Genomic DNA, 21,449 nt, shown 5'->3' on the forward strand with positions numbered 1-21,449 from the left:
GAAAATATGTTTAACAAAATCATGGAAGTAAAATTTCCTAACCTAAAGTAAGATATGCATGTGAAGAAAAAAGAAGCTTGCAGAACCCCAATTAGACTGGTTTTAGATTTTCAAAAAACATTCACTCACAATATAATAATCAAAACAAAAACATATAGAGGAAAGAAAGAATATAAAGAACTGCAAAGGAAAAAGGTCAAGTAACATAAGCACAGACCTATCAGAATTACATCTGACTTCTCAATGAAACAATAAAAGCTCGAAGGTTCTGGTCAAATGTTAGGCAAACACTCAGAGACTATGGATGCCAGCCCAGATTTCTATTCCCAGAAAAACTTTCAGTCACCATAGACAGAAAAAACAATATATTCTATAACAGAACTAGATGTAACTAATGCCTAGCCACAAACCCAGCCCCTTACAATGTGTAGTGAGGAGCTGTGGGCAGGCCTGCTTTTCGTCCCACCTGGCTCCCACGTGGCTAGCTTTATACCCAAAATAACAACACACAAACTGTATTCTTTTAAACACTGGCCCATTAGTTCTAGCCTCTTATTGGCTAATTCTCACATCTTGCTTTCACCCATATTTAGTAAGCTGTACAGCACCATGAGGGGATGGCTTACCAGGAAAGATTCAGCATGTCTGACCTGGTGGCTGGTTCCATGGTGTCTGACCTAGAGAGGAGAGGCATGGCAATTGCCTCACTTCCCTCTTCCTCCTAGCATTCTGTTCTGTCTACTCCACCCACCTAAGGGCTGGCCTATCAAATGGCCAAGGCAGTTTCTTTATTAACCAATAAAATCAGTACAAAACAGAAAACCCTCCCACATCAACAATGTACTAGAAGGAAAACACAAACCCAAGGAAATCACCTACATCCAAAAACAAAAAGAAAACAAATACCACATACAATAGATGATCTCACAGCAGTGAATACCAAAGAAGGGGAAAACACACACAATAACATCACCAACAGCAAAAACTAAAATAACTGGAGCTAGCAATAACTGGTAACTACTATCCCTTAATATAAAAGGACTCAACTCATTTATAAATAGACAGAGGTGAAAAGACTGGATACAAAAACAGAATCCATCCTTATGCAGCATACAAGAAACACACTTCAACCTCAAAAACAGACATCTCTTCAGAGTAAAGGGATAGAAAAAAATTCCAATCAAATGGACCTAAGAAACAAGCTGGTGTAGCTATCCTAATATCTAACAAAATAGACTTCAAACTAAAATCAATCAAAAGAGACATTTTATATTAGTCATAGGAAAAATCCATCATGAGGAAATCTCAATATGGAAAATCTATGCCCAAAATGCAAGGGCACCCACATATGTAAAAGAAACAATTCTAAAGCTTAAATCATACATTAAACCCCACACACTAATTGTGGGAGACTTCAACGCCCCACTCTCACTACTGGACAGGTCTGTCAGACAGAAAATTAACAGCAATAAGGGAAGTAACAGATGTTATAACTCGAATGGATTTAACAGACATCTATAGAATATTCCATCCAAACATGAAAGAACATTCCTTCTTCTCAGCATTTCATGGAACCTTCTCAAATATTGACCACATGCTATGTATCAAAGCAACCCTCAACAGATACAAAACAATTGGAATAGCCCATGTTTCTTATCGGATCACCATGGCTTAAAATCAGAATCCTACAACAACACCAACTACAAAATGCCCAGAAGTCCTTGGAAATTAAACAATGCTCATCAATGGGTCATCAGTGGGTTAAGAAAGAAATAAAGGAAGAAATTAAAGACTTGTTAAATTCAATGAAAATGACCAGAAAATCTACCCAAATTTATGGGACACAATTAAAGCAGTGTTAAGAGGAAAGTTCCTAGCACTAAATACCTACATAAAGAAGCTAGAAAAATCCCACACTAGTGAGCTAAAAGGACACCTTAAAATTCTAGAACAAAAGAAAGAAAAAAAACCTAACTTTCCTAGAAGGACTAGATGGCAGGAAATAATAAAACTGAGAGCTGAAATAAACAAAACAAAAACAAGGAAAATAATACAAAAATCAATGAGACAAAGTGTTTGTTCTTCAAGAATATTAACAAAATAGACAAATCTTTATCTGAATTAACCAAAAGGCAAAGCAAGAATATCCAAATTAACAAAATCAGAAATGAAGAGGGGACATAACAACAGACATGAAGAAAATTCAGAGAATCATGAGGTTCTATTTTGAAAACCTGTACTCCAGAAAATTGAAAAATTTAAAGGAAGTGGACTATTTTCTGGATAAATATTATTTACCAAAATTAAATCAATACCAGATAAACAAATTAAATAGATGTAAGAAATAGAAACAGTCATTAAAAGTCTTCCAACCAAAAAATAAAAGCCCAATGCCAGATGGTTTCAGCTCAGAATTCTACAAGAGTTTTAAGAAGAACTATTATCAATACTCCTCAAATTGTTCCACACTATGGAAACTGAAGGAACATTGTCAAACATTTTTTATGAAGCTACAATTACCCTGAAACCAAACCACACAAAGACAATACTAGGAAAAAAATTACAGACCAATCTCATTCATGAAAATTGGTACAAAACTACTCAATAATATACTGGCAAACAGATTTCAAGAACACATCAGAAAAATCATCCACCATGATCAAGTCAACTTTATCCCAGAGATTCAGAGATGATTCAACATAGAAAATCTAACAATGTAATCCACCACATATTCAAACTGAAAAACAAAACAAAACACATGATCATCTCATTAGATGCTGAAAAACTCTTAGACAAAATACAACATCCCTTCATGATAAAGGTCTTGGAGAGAGCAAGGATACAAGGAACATACCTAAACATAATAAAGGCAATATACAGCAAGCCAACAGCCAACATCTAACTAAATGGAGAAAAGCTCAAAGCAATCCAACCGAAATCAGAAACAAGACAAAGCTGTCCACTCTCTCCATATCTATTCAAGATAGTATTTGAAGTTCTAGCTAGAGCAATAAGACAACAAAAGGAGATAGAGGGGTTACAAATTAGAAAAGAGGAAGTCAAACTGCTGTTATGCAGATGATATGATATGGTACATGAGTGATCCCAAAAATTTTACCAATGAACTTCGACATCTCATAATCACCTTCAGTAGTGTAGCAGGATACAAAATTAATTCAAAAATATCAGTAGCCCTCCTTTACACAGATGATAAACTGGCTGAGAATAAAATCAAAGTAACATCACCCTTCATAATAGCCACAATTAACATAAAATATCTTGGAGTAACTTTAACAAAACAAGTTTAAGAAAGACCTGTATGACAAGAACTTTAAATTTTTAAAGAACTAAATTAAAAAAGACACCAGAAAATGGAAAGATCTCCCATGCTCTTGAGTAGATATAATTATCATAGTAAAAATAAAAATCTTACCAAAAGCAATCTATAGATTCAATACAATGCCCATCAAGTCACAGCAAAATTCTTCACAGACCTCAAAAGAACAGTAACCAGCTTCATATGGAAAATCAAAAAACCAAGGATAGCCAAAATAATCCTGTACAATAAAGTAACTTCTGGAGGCATCACAATCCCTGACTTAGAATTCTACTACAGAGCCACAGTGCTAAAAAAAATAGTCTGGTATTGGCATAAAAACAGACAGAAGGACCAATGGAACCAAACTGAAGATGCAGATATCAATCCACATTCCTACAAACACCTGATTTTTGACAAAGAAGAAAAGTGAAAGAAAAAAAAAGAAAGCAACAACAAATGGTGCTGGCATAACTGAATAACAACTTGTAGAAGAATGAAAATAGATCCATATCTATTGTCATGTACAAAACTCAAGTCCAAATGGATCAAAGATCTCAACATAAAACCAACCACACTGAACCTCATAGAAGACAAAGTGGAAAATACACTTGAATGCATTGACACAGGAGACCACTTCCTAAATATAACCCCAGTAGCACAGACACTGAGTGGGACAATTAATAAATGGAACCTCTTGAAACTGAGAAGCTTCTGTAAAGCAAAGGACATGGTCAGCAAGACAAAATGGCAGTCTACAGAATGGGAAAAGATCTTCACTAACCCCACATCAGACAGGAGGCTGAACTCCAAAATATACATAGAACTCAAGAAATTGGTCATCAAAAGAACAAATAATCCAATGAAAAAAATGGGGTACAGACCTAAATAGCATACTCTCAACAGATGAATCTAAAATGGATGAAAGACAATTAAGGAAATGTTGAAAATTCTTAGCCATCAGAGAAATGCAAATCAAAACAACTCTGAGATACCATCCTATACATGTAAGAATGGCCAAGATCAAAAACACTAATGACAACTTATGCTGGAGAGGATGTGGAGTAAAGGGAACGCTCTTAAATTACTGGTGGGAGTGCAAACTGGTACAGTTACTTTGGATGTCAGTATGGAAATTTCTCAGAAAATTAGGACACAATCTACATTGAGACACAATAATATCACTTTTGGGTATATACCCAAAGGATGCTCAATCATATCACAAAGACATATACTCAACTATGTTCACAGCAGCATTATTTGTCATAGGCAGAACCTTGAAAGAACCTAAATGCACCATACCAAATAATGGATAAGGAAAATATGGTACATTTACACAATGAAGTACTACAAAGCAGAATAAAAAATGACGACATCTTCAAATTTGTGGGCAAATGAATGGATCTAAAGAAAATTGTATTTAGTGAGGTAACCCAAACCCTGAAAGACAAATATTATATGTACTCACTCATAAGTGACTTTTAGACATAAGCAAAGAAAAACCAGCCTACAATTTACAACCCTAGAGAACCTACACAACAAACAAGACCCTAAGGGAGACATGTGTTGATCTAATGTACATGGGAAGTAGAAAAAGACAAGATCTCCTGAGTAAATTGGGGGCATGGAGACCATGGGGTAGGGTAGAAGGGGATGAGAGAGAAAGAGATAGCAGCAGAGAAAAATATGTAGCTCAATATCAACAACTGAAAAATGTCTGCTTTTATTCAATACCATGCTATTTTTATTAGTCTAATTCTGGAATGCAATTTGAGGTTGAAATGATCTTACCTCTAGCAGTTCTTTTGCTACTCAGGATTGTTAGAGCTATCCTGGGTATACTGTGTTTCCATATGGAGTTGACATTTTCATTTAGACTAATACAGAAATTTAGCTATCATAGAAAACATGAGTGTGTATATATAAGTTTTAGGTCTCCAAATTGCGCTAGTGAGAAGAAAAAGTGGGTATAGGGATCTGAAAGATATTTTTACATCAATGAGTAAGTAGTGCAAGTGTCAGTATCAGAATCCAGCACGATAGTAATTGCATGAATATAAAAAATGAACCGTACTTGATCTCTTGGTTATGTAAGTAAATATGCTTGTTAAATAGAAAAGGGCATGACAAAATCTCAACTTTGACAAACTACACAGTGTTTTTGACAGACTTCTTGAGCTCTTACTTTATTTTTCTTTGAATCTGAAAGTAATGTTACACATAGTGCTGTAAAATTATCTTTCACACCAAGGTTATTAAGAAGGGTATTTTTCTGTTTCCTTTTAGCCATTTCTTAATAACTATGTGGTATATGTATATTGATCTTGTTTTGATACACCACTGAAAAGGAAAATCATTGTAGATTGAGAAACAAAGAAACTGGAAATAGCACCAATGTACCTTCTTCATCCTTATTGTTCTTGTAAAGGTTAACCTACATGAGTATTTTAACCTAAAGGTTACACACATACAGGTTACACATACTTACAAACACAGACACACTCACACACACACACCAAAACACAATGACGATTATACTTTTTTAATGTTGTAATGAAACTAGGTATTTCTCTGAACCCATAATCCCTAAATTATTCTAAAAAGTTGTATTATCTAGATCTAGACTCTCTATGTTTCATGAGTTGGGAAAATGAGAGAAACACAGATAAAATTATAAGGTGAGCTGATTTTATGTCAGCATGACTACTTAAGTGTGCATTATAGGATCAGTTTATGACAGACGTTTTAGTAGTAATTCTTTATATTTGCAGGTGGGACAAAAATAATTTAATATTTGTTTAAATTTAACAAGCCAACATTATGTTACTTCATTATTTGAAAGTCCACAACAGGGAAGAAACAAGCAGGGACGATTACAAAAATTACGACAACTTAGGTGAAATCTTTTGAGAAAGTTGAGAGGATGAGCATGCAACTAAGAAATTTTATTTACATGTCTAGTAAGGTGAGCATCCAAACTGCCTAGGCTCCTACAAAGCCAGTACGTGCAGTAGGATCAAAACCCAGTGTCATTGTTCTTGACTTCTCAGCAGTCCTCATTGTCCACTATGTTCAGCGAGTCTGGTTTTATCCCATGCTTTTTCAGACTCAGGCCAGCTGGCCTTGTTGAGTTCCCAATAGATCATTCCCAATGTCTCAGTATGTGGGTACACCCCTCGCGGTCCTGAGTTCCTTTCTCGTGCTCTCTCTCCTTCTGCTCACCTTACTAGACCTGGAAAGAGGTGGGAGGTCCTTGGACTTCCCACAAGGCAGGGAACCCGGACTGCTCTTCAGGCTGAAGAGGGAGAGGGACTTGATTGGAGGAGGGGGAGGGATATGGGAGGCGGGGGAGGGGAGGAGGCAGAAATCTTAAATAAATAAATAAATAAATAAATAAATAAAAGAAATTTCAATTAAATCAGGTGATCAATATAGAGGATTTTTAAAGTAATCTTCATAGGCAGCATCAACTTTTGTGTCCAATATATAGAGAAGCAATAAACACTTTCTATGTATCTGATATAAAACTTGCATTCTGCATACCAGATTAATCATGAAATCTTCATGATTATAAATATCTCTAGACATCTTGTGTTTGTCATATTCTTCACCAAGCTCAGTCACTCATAGATAGTTGCAGGGGTCTCTAATTTGATTCTAACTCTAGACATTCTTTCTCTCTCCCCCTCTCTCTTTACACCCCTATCTGTCTCTCACTGTCTTTCTCTATCTCCTTTGTCTATCTCTTTTTCTCTCTATCTCTCCTGATAATATAAGTGACTACTTTGAAAAGATACCTAAGCCCCATCTTTGTGTTCTACCTACTGAATCAAGCACTCTCATTTAATATATATGAAACATCATGAACTCCTTAATTTTGATTCATGTTTCCATGGACTTTTCTTCTTGTTAATCTTTCATTGGACACCTGAGCTCCATCTGAAAAATAGTCATCTGGAAATGTTGTTGTAAATTCCCCAATGAAATATCAATCCAAGCTTCTGTTGTGCCATGCTTGCCTTGATGACCTTTCTTCCTCCATATTCTTAGGTGCTCTGTCCTCTGTGTTTATGTTCAAAGGTTGAGTGATCCATGCCATTTCTAACAGTTATATATTAAGTAGGCAAACAAAGAATTGAATGAGGAATTTTAAAAAGATTTTATCTCTGTAGAGGAGAAACTGAAATCCTACTAAGTGGCATTTGAAATTTTTAACAGATGTAGAAGTACCATTTGTTCCTCTCAAGTGTGATTTGCTTAGTCTTTAATACAGATGCAAACAAGCATTTTCAAGGGTAGTAGTTAATAGGTAGAGTGCAGACCTTGGACTCTGCATTCTAGCTGTACTCTAGAGATAACCATTCAAAGATGAAAACTAAAAATGAACTTCAGGGAGTTTGGTTTATTTCAGAAAACACATGTACAGATAACCTAAAACCCACTTCTTGTGTCCTGACTTGCTTTATGAAAATGAACTCTGTGGCATCACACCAATACATGGTGCACTTAAAATAAGCTCAAATTTATTAAGTTGCCACCTGATCTGGAGCCAAAACAAATATCACTATAACACAAAATGATTATTTTTAAAAACTTCATTGGTTTTTAATATAACCAAAATAATCTTAGAATTCTCAACTTGCTATATTTTTAGAAGTACACAAGATATATCCATTCATCCATCCATGCATGCATCTATCCATGAATATTTCCATTCTTACATACAAACATACAGAAATAGCACACATTTAATCTATATTGTTTATATAATTTAATTCCAAAAATTCTGTTTAGTATAGGGCGAGTTAATAATAGACATTTTATAATTTATATTATTTGAAAGTAAGGTGTAAATGAATATTTTATTTCCCAGCTGATCGAGAATAGAAGACTTGTTAATATAACCTCTTGATCTTTTTTCTCTTTTGGGTTCTCTCACAGTTTCTTATGGAGAGTGAAGATCCTGGGTTCTGAAGAAGCACAAACAAAATGGATATGCCCGGGCCTAACAGATGGATAGCTTGTGCTGGAGGAGAGCATCCCATTGAGTTGGAGCTGCCATCAAGACTCCCCCTGCCTACAGTGACAATGACTCCCACAGTGTGCACCTGGAGATTGTCAGCTTAGATTTTTCTTTTAACCCATGAGATACACCTTTGCTGACAGGCTAGCCTTTTCCTTCTGGGCAGGTTTTCTCTCTGGGAGAGCTTCAGTTCTAGATGCCTTCATTTGTTGTGGGGTGTGCTTGCTGTTACAATTATTTTCTAAATATTTGGACAAACTGGAACCTGTTTAAGAATTCCCCAAATGCTTGAAAACACAAGATGTGGATTGAAATGTTATGATATTGCCCATGGCAACTTTTAGAATGCTCAGAGTGATAACATGTACTGGGAACTTTTCTGCAGAAAGATAAGATACAGGAAGAAAATTCAGATACTGTGTCCAACTTTGAAACTTGAAGACAAAAAACTACCTTTCCATTTGCATGATTATTTTATTTTTATGTAAAGCTGAATGATCTCAAGTAATAATCCACTTAGTTACAGATTCCATCTCCTTGCTCATAGTGCTCCTATGCTTTTCCCCTCAGCCTGGAAAACACAGTGTGAATGTTGCTGTAATTCTATCTGCATTTTGAGTCGTAATTACATGCTTTTAAATATGTCATTTCTAACTATGAACTCATTGAAGGCAGATTGTTTTTATTTTAATTATTTAATTCAGAAAGTAAGAATGTGGATTTGTGGGTACAGGTAACTTGGTGTCCAGAAGAGGGAGGCAGGGGTCCTGGAGCTGCAGTTCCAGGTGGATGGTTGTGAGTCCTCATAGGAGGACAGGAAGTGGAACCCAGGACCTCTGGAAGATCAGGAAACACTAAGCCACTGAGTCCTGCTTCAGGCCTGAGGGCAGATTTTTCTCTCACCTCTTTCAGGATCCATGGTAGCAGAAACCATAGAAACACGTCTTAAATGAATTCAATTTGAAACCACTAGTCACTAGTAAGCAAATTAATTATTTAATGGCTTAATGAGTGGAAAGATAAACTGCTGTCTTCTTTTCAGAGTACAGAAAACATAACAATGAATCTTATGTTCCTGAAAGGGATTCAATCCTCCAGAAACCCAGCGACCTTTGCAAATTCTGAGGTTTTTGATTCCTTAATCTGGTTAAAACCCTTTGTATTAGAATAGATTTCAGAGAGTCCAGATGTTTCACCTTTTTTTTTTTTTTTTTTGTTTTTTTTGTTTTTGTTTTTTTGAGACAGAGTTTCTCTGTAGCTTTGTACCTTGTCCTGGAACTCTCTCTGTAGACCAGGCTCGCCTCGAACTCACAGAGATCTACCTGCCTCTGCCTCCCAAGTGCAGGGGTTCAAGGCATGAGCCACCACCGCCTTGCATATTTTCATCTATGAATGGAAATGCAATAATCTGGCCCTCACCTAAGAACAATATCAAAGTAATTTTATCTGGACGTTAAATTTAAATAGTTTCTATATTTTGTCTTAACTAATTTTATAAAGTAACTTATTTCATTAGATTTTTCTCTTTTTGTGTGTGTGTATGTGCATATGTGTGTATATATTAATATATGTGCACAGATGCCTGCAGGTGCATGTGTGTGTGCATGCGTGTGTATGATTTTGGTTACCAGAAGTGGAGGGCAGGTATTTCTTTCAGCTTCTGTTCACTTTATTTATTTAAAACAGGGGTCTCTCACTGCTCCGTAAACTCACCTTCTCAGCTAGTCTGTCTAGGCAGTAAAGTTTTAGGAATCTATTGCCCCTGCACTCCACAGACTAAGGCAATAGATACATGTGTTGCCATGCCCAGCTATAACATGAGTGTCAAGAATCCAAATGCAAGCCTTCATGCTGTCTGGCAAGTACTACCAACTCAGCCATCTCCACTTCCCCTAACACCTCCATATTCTACAAACATGTTATGTATTTGCTCACGCCCTTTGTAACTGCCCTCTCCTTTCTCTTCCACATCCCCAACACTCTTCTGCTTACTTTCATATCCATTTCCCCTGATAAAATGCACATATAAGGGAAACTATGACATTTCTCTTTTGTAAGACAGGCTTGTTTCTCTTAACATGATGTAAGTGTCATAATCATATTCCTACACATTTTATCATCAATGTATTGATGAATGCTTAGCTGATTTCAAAGCTTATTTATCTACTGTAAATAGCCTAGCAATAACCATGTGGATATTCAGGAAATTATAGAGTGAAATGACTTTGATTTGTTGGGATATATTTTCAAAAGTGGTATGCCTGGTTCATGTTGTAGTTGTGCTTTTAAGGGACTGGTGGAGGAAAGGTTCAGATTTATTTGAATATTCCTTGGACACATTTGTATTGCACCAACAGCTCTTCTTTATTCCTTACATCCCAACGTGTGTTGCTTTATAATTTCTCATTTGTTTTATTGATGATAATCAGTTTGAGTTTTACAATTTAAACTTTTTATTGTTTTACACATACATGTAATAAATTTTAGTCATTTTCAGGTCCCGTTACCCTCTCTTTCCCCATCCTGATCCCACTGAAGCCATTTTTGCAACAGTCTCTCTTTAGCTATCAAATCTTTCTTTTGTGTTTGACCAACTAAACGTAATTAGACTTTCTGGCTCAAATATGGGTAGGAGGTGATTTCCTAGTACAAAAGCACCTCACCAGTGGCTGGACCACTAAAAAGGTGACAAGACCCATTAGTTGAAATTAGTTCCTCAGGGATGGTTAGGTTCTCATGGGTCCCTCTGCACTCTTAATGAAATGCTGATGTGCCCAATCATGTGTAAACCTTGTGCAGATGCGCATGGTTTCATAAGTTTAATGAACGTGCCATATTCAGAAGACATCTCTTTAAAAGTCTCCCTATTCTTTGGCTCTTACATCCTTTGCCCCTTCTTCTGTGATATTCCCTGATCTTTGGAAGGGATAATATAGCTGTCACATTTAAGGGTGATCATCATCAGTTATTATTGTCATTTTGTCTAGTATTGGTTTTTGAATTAAACACCAATTATGCAGTAATGAGATTATCTTACGAAGTTTGGTATAGCACTGAATCCATGGGACTAGGTATGGCTAATGAGAAAATCGTTTGACAAAATGACCATTTAGAAAAACATAGAAGTTGGTACACCAATAAGGTCTATGACCTCTCTAGCCATGGTCTCTTGATCAAGTTTACAGAGCCTGATCAAGTTTACAGAGCCAGGTATCAATTCTTTCCTGTGGAACAAGCCTCAAAACAAATCATAAAATGATTGGCTACTCTGTAACAGTCAGGAACTAGAGGACATACCTTGACTGATGAAACATTATCATAGCTCTCAACATTAACAGCTGAGTATTATTATTGTGTGCCATCTCCTATACTATGCAATAGGGTGAAAAATTTTGTTCAAATAATCATTTATCTATTTCCTGTGATCAAAGTGTACAACTTATTCAGCAAATGCATCTTATCATCCTCCCTATTAGTCAAATAGATCCTAGAAGATTCCAAAATATATGTGATGGCGATTTCTCTTGGTTACACACCAGAATTGTGTGGTAAGCATTTTTTTAATATTTATTTATTATGTATACAATATTCTGTCTGTGTGTCTGCCTGCAGGCCAGAAGGGGGCACCAGACCCCTTTACAGATGGTTGTGAGCCACCATGTGGTTGCTGGGAATTGAACTCAGGACCTCTGGAAGAGCAGGCAGTGCTCTTAACCGCTGAGCCATCTCTCCAGGCCCCTGTGGTAAGCATTTTTAATTGGAGTGATATGTCATTTCAGTAGGATTCTGTGTTGCATTTCTTGTTTGCTAAGAATAGTTAGCATGTCTTTATGCATTACAGTCTGATTGATCTTCTCCATTTGAAAGCAGTTATTTAGGTATTTATCCATTCATTCATTGGATTTTTAATGATGCTCTATAATATATATGCTGATGTATGTGTATATGCAAACATATGTGCATGTATGTGTGTACAAATTCTCAGTCAGATGAATAGGTGGGAAAACTTTTCTTCCATTCTGTACTCTGTTCATCCATTCTTAATTATTTCCTTTGCCCTAAAGAAATTTTAAGTTTGATGCAATCTTTTTTTGTGAAGTCTTGCTATGATTTCCAAAACTACTGGAGTCCTATTCAGAAAGTAAATGCCTGCACCAACACCTCCCTGTTTCCCCTATGGTTTTGTGTTCTGTAGTTTTTGTTTTAGGTATAATCATATCTTCATGGGGAATAAGAGAAGTTGACATGCAACAGAACTATTTGCTTTTGTAAAGAACAGCATTCTACTGCAGCATGCAGCAAGATCTTAGTGATTTTCATGAATTCTTAAAATGTGTTTATCTAAGACGTGATGCTATTACGACAAGTGTCCCTTTATGTGGCATGGTGAGCTGCACCTGATGGCAAACCATAAAGTAAGCATTAAGGATGAATACCCTTCTTAAAAATTCTACTAGACTTGTCCATTGTTATTGTTGGCTACTTATGTCATGACATTGATGTCAAATACCCTATTTTATCAGTTTTCTTAGAAATGTATACACCCAAATGTGGGCCCTGGCCACATAAACTATAAGGTCTTGATTTTAGTTGTGGAATAAAGTATAGGAATAACATTGAATACCTTTGTTGCCATTGTATCCACAGAAGAAAATTTGGGCTCTTGGTGAACACAGGTGTTAACAGTACCAAGCTGGGAGGCTCTGCTGCAGCAGACTCCCCTCCTGGTGACAAGAGCCCAGCAGGGCTGTGAAGAGCTTTGTTGTATCTGAGAATGTCAGCGCTATGCATAAACTACAGAAGGAAACAGCTGTCTCTGGCCCAAGCCAGGCAATACTCCAATTTTTTTTTTTTTTTGGACTAAGGATAACTCAGCAGGGGAGCTTTGGGCCCTTCTAAACCTAATGTCCCCCGTTTTAGAATTTTCACCTATAAAACAGGCTACAGTTAAAGAAGTCCCAACTCACAAGTCAAGTAACAAATTACTCATTCAAGGAAAAACTGAAATGCAGATCTGATGAGGAAAGTATCTTAGTTAAACCTTCCTGGGAAGGATCCTAATGGAGAAAAAAAGAAACATTCGGGCCACAAAGAAAAATCATGGATCACTCTTTATGGAACGTCTCACTCAAAAAATATTTTCAACAAACTAAGGTTAAAAGATATAGCACAGTTGTGTCTTCTAATGACTTGGCAAACTCATGACCATTGTCAACATGCACTTCGTTAATTCTACATCAACTGCAATAACAAGCTGCGTCCAAGCAGACTACTTCAGGGCTAGGGCTGAATGAAGATGTCCCAAACGTTACGAACATGAATCACAACAACCTACTTAAAATGGGGCAGTTCTTGGGATTTATTTTTATAAAAATAACATGGAAAATGAGTGAGAATTATTGTTCCCATCTGGAAAATAAACCGTTGTCAGCCAAGGCATGGCAACGATATGTTTTTTTTTAATCTATCTTGAGTATGCAATTTTCCACAGAAAATATGACAGATGGCTTACTTAAATAAATGATTGCACCGAAGAAGGTCCTAGCTGCACAATGACTCGTGTGCTACAGCTACAGTTCTGCGGCTCCAAAGATCAAAGGATTCCACTCTCTGATGGCACACGAATGAACTAACATTTATTATGCTCCTGAGACGTATGTGGTACCGCTGAAGACTTTACAAAGATGCATTAAACCATGAAGATGAAGGTTTATAGCAGTCGTTCACGCAGACATTTCTAGGTCAGGCTTAAATTCCTGTTGTCAAGTTTTGCTCTATTCTAGATAAAGCTGTAAGATGAGATGAGCATAGAGAATGGGATGAAGTTGGAGATTTTACTTTATTCCTTATCCCTTCCTTTCTTTTCTTTTTTAAATTTCTTCATGTTTGCTTTCTTATCAGCTTGTGAGAAGTTCCTGGGAAATAAGTGAGATTTAGCTGCCAGGGCTGAACTGCAGGGGTGGAATTGGCAGCAGTAAAACCAAAAAGATTCAGCAAATAAAAGATAATATGGATTGTCTCCTGTTGTGTTTGTTTTTAAATGGCTGTGCTTAAATGAAGTTCTTCTTTAGCAACTATCTCTGGTCTCTCTCACTGGCCCCCTGAGACCTTTTGGTGACTTTACTTCCTATATGTCTCAAAGCATCTGAAACTTTGATTTTCCTCCTAAAACATCCATGAGAGTAAGTACAACATGAGAGTACTGGGTGAGCAGCTTGATCAGAACTTACGAGCTATTTGGATAATTTGATATGATTTCCAGATGTGATGTAAATATTGCAGGAAAAAGAACAAATGGGGTGGAAGAAAAATCTGTAAATCTAATATATTATATTTGGAAATTTTTGCATGTATATATTTATTTACATCTATATTAACAACAAATAATAAGAAGTCATGCATTTGAAAGGTACTAGCATAGGGCTAGTACCTGGGAGAGGCTGAAAAGAGGGGAAATGATGTAGTTATATTTTAAATATGCATGAAAGAAACGTGCCTAATTTTAAAAGATTTCTTTTAGCAATGCAACCATTCTTTATAATTGTTGTTTGTGACAACTATTGAGATATTCAAGTACTGCTCAGTAACCCCAAATAAGAGATGCTTATCTAGGGACATACTTGTTTTCTTTATTTTTTATTGAAGCAATATTTCATACAATATATTCTGATTACTGTTTTCACTCCTGAAACTCCTTCTAGATCCTCTACACCAAACCAACAATCTCTTTAGGAAAAAACGGGCTGAAAAACAAACACAATCCAAACACACCAGAGTAAAAGGCAAAACACATGAAATACATACAAGAACACAGAACCCAGAAAACCACAAAATCTTAAACCACAATATACACTAAAAGACCAGTATTAAAAGGAAAGGCCCAAGCAAAGCAGTATCAGGCAAAAAGCACAACAATGTTATTGTTGAGTTCATTATGTGTTGGCCGTGTACCCTTGTTCAAGGGGTCTGCCAAGCTTGGAAAAACATGTCAGTTGGAAATAGTTTCTTGGTTAGGGGATGGGCACTCATGTCTACTCCACGCTTTAATAGCTGAGGCCAGGTCTTGCTTGAATCTATGCAGGCCTTGTGCATGGTGCCACAGCTTCTGTGGGTTTCTATTGCCTCTGTCCTGTTGTGTGTGGAAGACACTATATTGTTGCTGTCATCCAATCCCTCTGGCTCGTACAATTCTTCTGCCTGCTCTTTCCACATATTTCCCTGAGCCTGGAGGAGAGGGGTTTAATGAAGAAATGATTTAGGCCTGAATATTCAAAAATCTCTACCGTTCTATGCTTTGTCCAATTGTGGGTCTCTGTATTAGGTCTCATACACTGCAATAGAAAACATTCTAAGGATGGCTAAGTAAAGCAATGATCTATGGGAATAGCAGAATGTCATTAGGAAACATTTCATTGCTGCATTCCTTTAATAGAAATAGTATTTGGTTTTCCCCTAGGTGATGGCTTATCCAATCTCAGGTTCTTGGCCAACCAAGTAGTATCATGTGTTCTGCACTAATGAATTCATCACATGGAATGGATCTGAAGTCCTATCAGAGCGTGCTTTGCTATTTCCACAGTGTTTATAGTAGCACATCAAGCAGGCAGATCATCACTATAAGGGTTTGTATCTGGGCCAGTGTTTAGCTTTCTCTTTTGTTTAGAATATTTTGCAGCACCAAGTACACCAGTCAGGAGGGTGAAGGCTCTAGCTCAACTCAAACTTGACTTCTTTATGTTCAGTGACATATTAAAAAGTTGTCTTCAGCATTAGAGATCTACATCAGTTTGTGGATGGCAACTGATAGCCTTAGCAACAGCCTAATAATTTGGGGGTTTCCATTGAGTTGGTGGTCAACATCTCAACTAGTCAGAACACATTCTCTTTTACTCAGTGGTGAAAGATGTCTAGATGGGGCATTGTCTCCCTTGTTATTTGGTGACATCATATATTTATTTCACGTACGTACATTTGAAGCTTCTACTGTAGTAGGTATCCATATGTCTCTTCACATGGCCCTTAGCGTTAGTTCCCCTTGCCATATTCCCTGTCTTACCATCTCTTCCATACCACTCACCACCATTAATAAACATTCTGTTCTAGCCATAAGTCTGCCTCTTTCTCCCTATCCCGCCAGCATGAGCTGTCATTTGTCTTTTTAACCTTAGCCATTCTAACTAAAATGGGTGAAATTTCAAGGTAGTTTTGATTTGCATTTTCTTGGTAGCTAAGGATGTTGAACATTTCTTTAAGTGATTATCAGCCATTTGGGGGTTCATCTTTAGAGAAGTCTCTGTTTAGCTCAATGCTCTTTCCCTAATTGTGATATTTTTTCTAATACTCTATATATTTTAGATATTAACCCTCTATTAAATGTATAATTGATAAAGATCATTTCCCAGTTTGCATCTTGCCACTTTACCCCAATGATGGGTATCTTTTGCCATGTGGAAGCTTTTCAGTTCCATGAGGTCCCATTAAGTAATTACTTCTTAGTGCCTCTATTGTGTCTTCTAGAGAAAGTCTTTTTCTGCAATAATGAGTTTAAGACTATTCCCAACATTCTGTTCTATCAGATTCAGATATCTAATCTTACGTTGAGGTTTTTGATTCATTTGAAGTTGAGTTTTGTGCAAGGTGATATGTATGATCTATCTGGATTCTACAGACAGTTAATTTGACCAGCATCATTAGCAGAAGATGCTGTCTTTCTTCCAATGAGTATTTTATCTTTTTTGGCTTACAAAAAATCAGGTTTTCATAAGTGAGTGAAGTTATATCTGGGTCTTCAATTTTATTCCATAAAGAGCATATCTGTTTTCATGCTAATATTCTGGGTTTTTTTTTTCTGTAGCTCTGTAGTACAACTTGAAATCTGAGATGGTAGTAACTTACCTACATCAGTTCTTTTATTGTTCAGATTTTTGCTTTTGCTTTTGCTTTTGTTTTTGTTTTATTAAAATGTTTTTCTGTGTTACAGCTCCTCCTGTCCTGGGACTTGCTTTGTACACCACGTTGGCCATGAGCTCACCAAGATCTGCCTGCTTCTGTCTCCCTAGTGCTGGGATTAAAGGTATGCACCACCGCTGCCCTGCTATAGAATATTTTTTTTAACAACCCAACTTTTGGTTTTGTTTTGTGTATGTTTCCACATGAAACTAAAAATTGTCCTTTGATTTTGGTAAAAAAAATTATATGAATTTAAGAAGAGTGTGTTGAATCTATACATTCTTTTGGTCGGATGGATTTTTCACTATATTAATCCTACTGATCCATAAGAATGGAAGAAATTCTTTTCATTTTCTCATGTTTTATTCAATTTCTATTTCAATAGCTTGAAGATTTTATTATATGAGTTTTTCACTTGCTTTGTTAGAGTTATCCACAGGTATGATTTTTTGTTTGCTTAGGCATTTTTTAGGACATTGTAAAAAGGATTCTTTCTCTCTTTTCTTTCTCAGTCTGTTTTTTCATTTGTATGTAGGAAGGGTTCTGATTTTTTGTATTAATTTTGTGAGGCAATGCCTCTCTGTATTGATTTTGTATCTTGCTATTTTCTGGAAGTATTTATCAGCTTTGGAAGTTTCCTTGTGGAGTTTTTAGGGTGTGTTATATACCAAACATATCATCTGCAAATAAAGATACTTTGACTTCTTTCTTTCCTCTTTGTATCCCCTTTATTTCCTTTAATCATCTTATTACTCTAGCTAAGTCTTCACATATTATATTAAATAGGTATGGAGGGAGTGTGCATCCTGCCCTCGTTCAAGATGCTGGTGGAAATGTTTCGAGTTTCTCTCCATGTTCACTGTAGGTTGTTATAAATTGCTTTTATTTTGAACAATACTACTTGAAGCCCCAGTCTCTCCAGGACTTTTATCATGATAGGGTGTTTGATTTTATCAAAGGCTTTTTCTGAAACTAAAAATATGATCAGACTATGTGGTGGATAACATTTATCAATTTAATTATATTGAGTCATTCCTGCATCTCTGGAATGAAGCCTTATGGAGAATGGTACATAATCATTTTGAACTGTTCTTAGATTTAGTTTGTAAGTATTTTATAGAGAATTATTTGCACATATGATTATAAGGGAATTGGTCTGTGATTTTCTTTTTCTTTCTTTTTCTTTTTCTCTTTGGGCCTTTCTGTTAGATAACAGTGATCACATAAAATAAATTAGACAATGTTCCTTTTGTTTCTGTGTTGTGGAATAATTTTAGATTGACTGATGCGAATTCTTTGAAGGTTTGTTAGTCTTCTGCACTGAATCCATTTGGGCTGCACTCTTTTGTCTGACTTAATTGCTACCTCTCTTTCTCTCGGCGCTATGAGTCTGTTTACATTGCTTATCTTGCTTGTCTAATCTTCATTTAATTTTGGTGTGTTATATGTATCAAGAAATTCAATCCTTTCCTTTAGCTTTTCCAGTTTGGTTGAGTAGAGATGTTTATAGTAAGCCCTAACAATTTTTGTGTGATGTCCTCTTTTCTTTCTCTTTTTTCCTTCTCTTTTTTCTCCTCTCTCTCTCTCTCTCTCTCTCTCTCTCTCTCTCTCTCTCTCTCTGTATGTGAGTGCAGTGTATGTAGAAGAAAGACATTATTCCAAATACTCAGTGGCTCAGAGTGACCAATAGCCAAAGAGATCATTATCATGATAGATATTTCAAGTAAACTTTATATTCTTTCTAAAATGCCTGAAACGTTTTTTGTTTTAGGGGACTTTGTTCTGCAGAAGAGGGCAGTAGTAAAGAGCATGTCATATTATTGTCTTCTACTGTAAGAGTGCCCTGACTGCTCTTTGGACTGGAGAGGGAGGGTTTGGGGGAGGGGGAGAAGGTTGGGAGGAGGGGGAGGGAAATCGGAGGCTGGGAGAAGGCGGATAATTTTTTTTCCTTTTCTCAATACAAAAAAAGAGTGCATCAAAAGAACTGATATTTATGCCGATGTCCTGTTTTTCAAAACCAATTTCAGAAATTTTTATTTTGGTATGTGTCTTTTAATTAATTGGCTATTGATTTATCAGTATTATTGTTTTAAATCAAAGAACCAACTCTTTATTTCTTTGTTGCTTTTTCACCTTTATTATTTCTGTTTTACTGACTTCAGCTCTGTGTTTGTTTTTCTTCTTTGTTGATCTTGTTTTGGGTGGTAGGTATGTTGCTCAGTTGCTAATATGAGATCTTTCCATTTTTGTTAAAAGTAGGCACTTAGTGGTATACGTTTCCCTTCATTGTTTCACAATGTTATGGCTATCTTGTGTTTTCATTCAGTTCTAGAAAATACCTAAATTCTTCCTTAACTTCTATCTTTCCTCAATTGTTATTCAATATTGAGTTACACAAGGTGGTCAAGTAGGATGAAGGCTGTTATTTCCGTTTTTTAAATATCTGTTCAGACTTGGTTTGCTTCCACATATGTTACAAATTTTGGAGAAAGATCCATGAAAAAAATGTTTTCTTTTGAGTTTAAGTGAAATGCTCTGTAAATATCTGCTAGATTCATGAGATCACCATAGCCGTGGGTACGTTCATAAAAAATGAAAACACCATTGATTTGCATTGCATGTATACATTGCTTCCATTGTCTTTCCATTACTTCATACTGAGTATTACTTGTGAACATCAAGCTACTGCATGCTTTCTCCATATATTAATATCTGATTTCATGGTCCTCAAGCCTTCTCTGTTTAATACAAAGCTCTGTATATGTTTGTTTTCTAATATTTTTTTTTCTCTCAGATTGAATAGACCCTCCTTAAGCAAGAAGGTAAACAACTGCCTAGAAGCTCCTTAAACCAAAAGGTAAATGACTCAAAATAGCTTCAGGAAATCCCTAAAACAAAATAACCAGTTTCACTAGGCCCCTCCACACCACAGGAAGCAGAGTTTAGTTACAAAGATACTTAAACAAGGCAGCAAATGATACTTTTAGACCAGCCATATTGCAAAGAAGTCTCTGAGACTAGTCAGCTGCCTGGAGGAAATAAGAACAAGGTGAACAGCATAGAGAAGATTTAGACCAACTGAAGCTCCTAGAAAGAACGCTCTCCAACCATTGAAAGTGTGCTGCCAGCAGGTTGTGCTGTGTGCCCTAGGTTCCCAATTTCCTGAGCTGTTGTCAATGCTGGGGTGGATCTTGGTGACACAGCTGTCTTTGAGTCATTTCTGCTTCTGTAAGCAACCCTTCATCCATTCATATAAGAAACCTCAATAAAGCTTATGGTTCAACAATTTGGACTTTGATGGTATTAGTACTTTGGTCTATTGTGGGTTCCCTATTTGGGGTGAGTACATATTTGTGTTGGGACTATATTTTTCTATATTGCAAGCACTCAAAAAATTGAGTATGTAAAGTGCTATGTAAAACATAGCACTAAATCTAGAGGTGAACATGTGAAGTAAGCTCATGAGCGCTGTGAAGTCCATGGCAGGAACCTATTTCAGTTTTCTCCAATGCATAGCCAACTGCTTCTTAAATACGTTCCCTATGCATTACTTTTTATTCATATCTAAACAGTAATGTTTTTAACCTTTGTGTTTCAACATTGTTTGGTACCTCCAGTCTTTCACAAACTTTAGCCTATTGCAATACATATGGTTTAATATCCAAAAGTGTGAATCTCTTTTTCCAACCTCAAATTCTTAATATTTTAAATATTATTTCTAGTCATTTTGCTTTCTTACCAGGATTTCTTATTATAATAAACTCATTTATGGAATAATTAAAGATGAAGTGTACATATAAGGAGTAATTCTAGATGAAATGACAGGTCAGAGATACCAACCCATTGTGGTAATATACAGATCCGTCACTCCTTTCACTATGATAATATATATATATATATATATATATATATATATATATATATATATATACAGATACGTCACTCCTTCCACTATGGTAATATATATATACAGATACGTCACTCCTTCAATTTAACTCATTTGTTTCCCCTTAAATTTTGTCTGTTCACTTCCCGTAGCTGCCATGATAAAGCAACAATAATTTTCCCTCAAGATTACAGAAACCGTGCCTCTCTCAGTTTGGAATGGAAATCAGAAGTTGAAGACCAAGCTATCTAGTAGCTTGTTGCCATTCCTCTTTG

The sequence above is a fragment of the Microtus oregoni genome, unplaced genomic scaffold, assembly GCF_018167655.1.
Source record: "Microtus oregoni isolate MIOR12 unplaced genomic scaffold, Mior012 000003F_ref0000135, whole genome shotgun sequence".
In the NCBI taxonomy this organism is placed as follows: Eukaryota; Metazoa; Chordata; class Mammalia; order Rodentia; family Cricetidae; genus Microtus; species Microtus oregoni.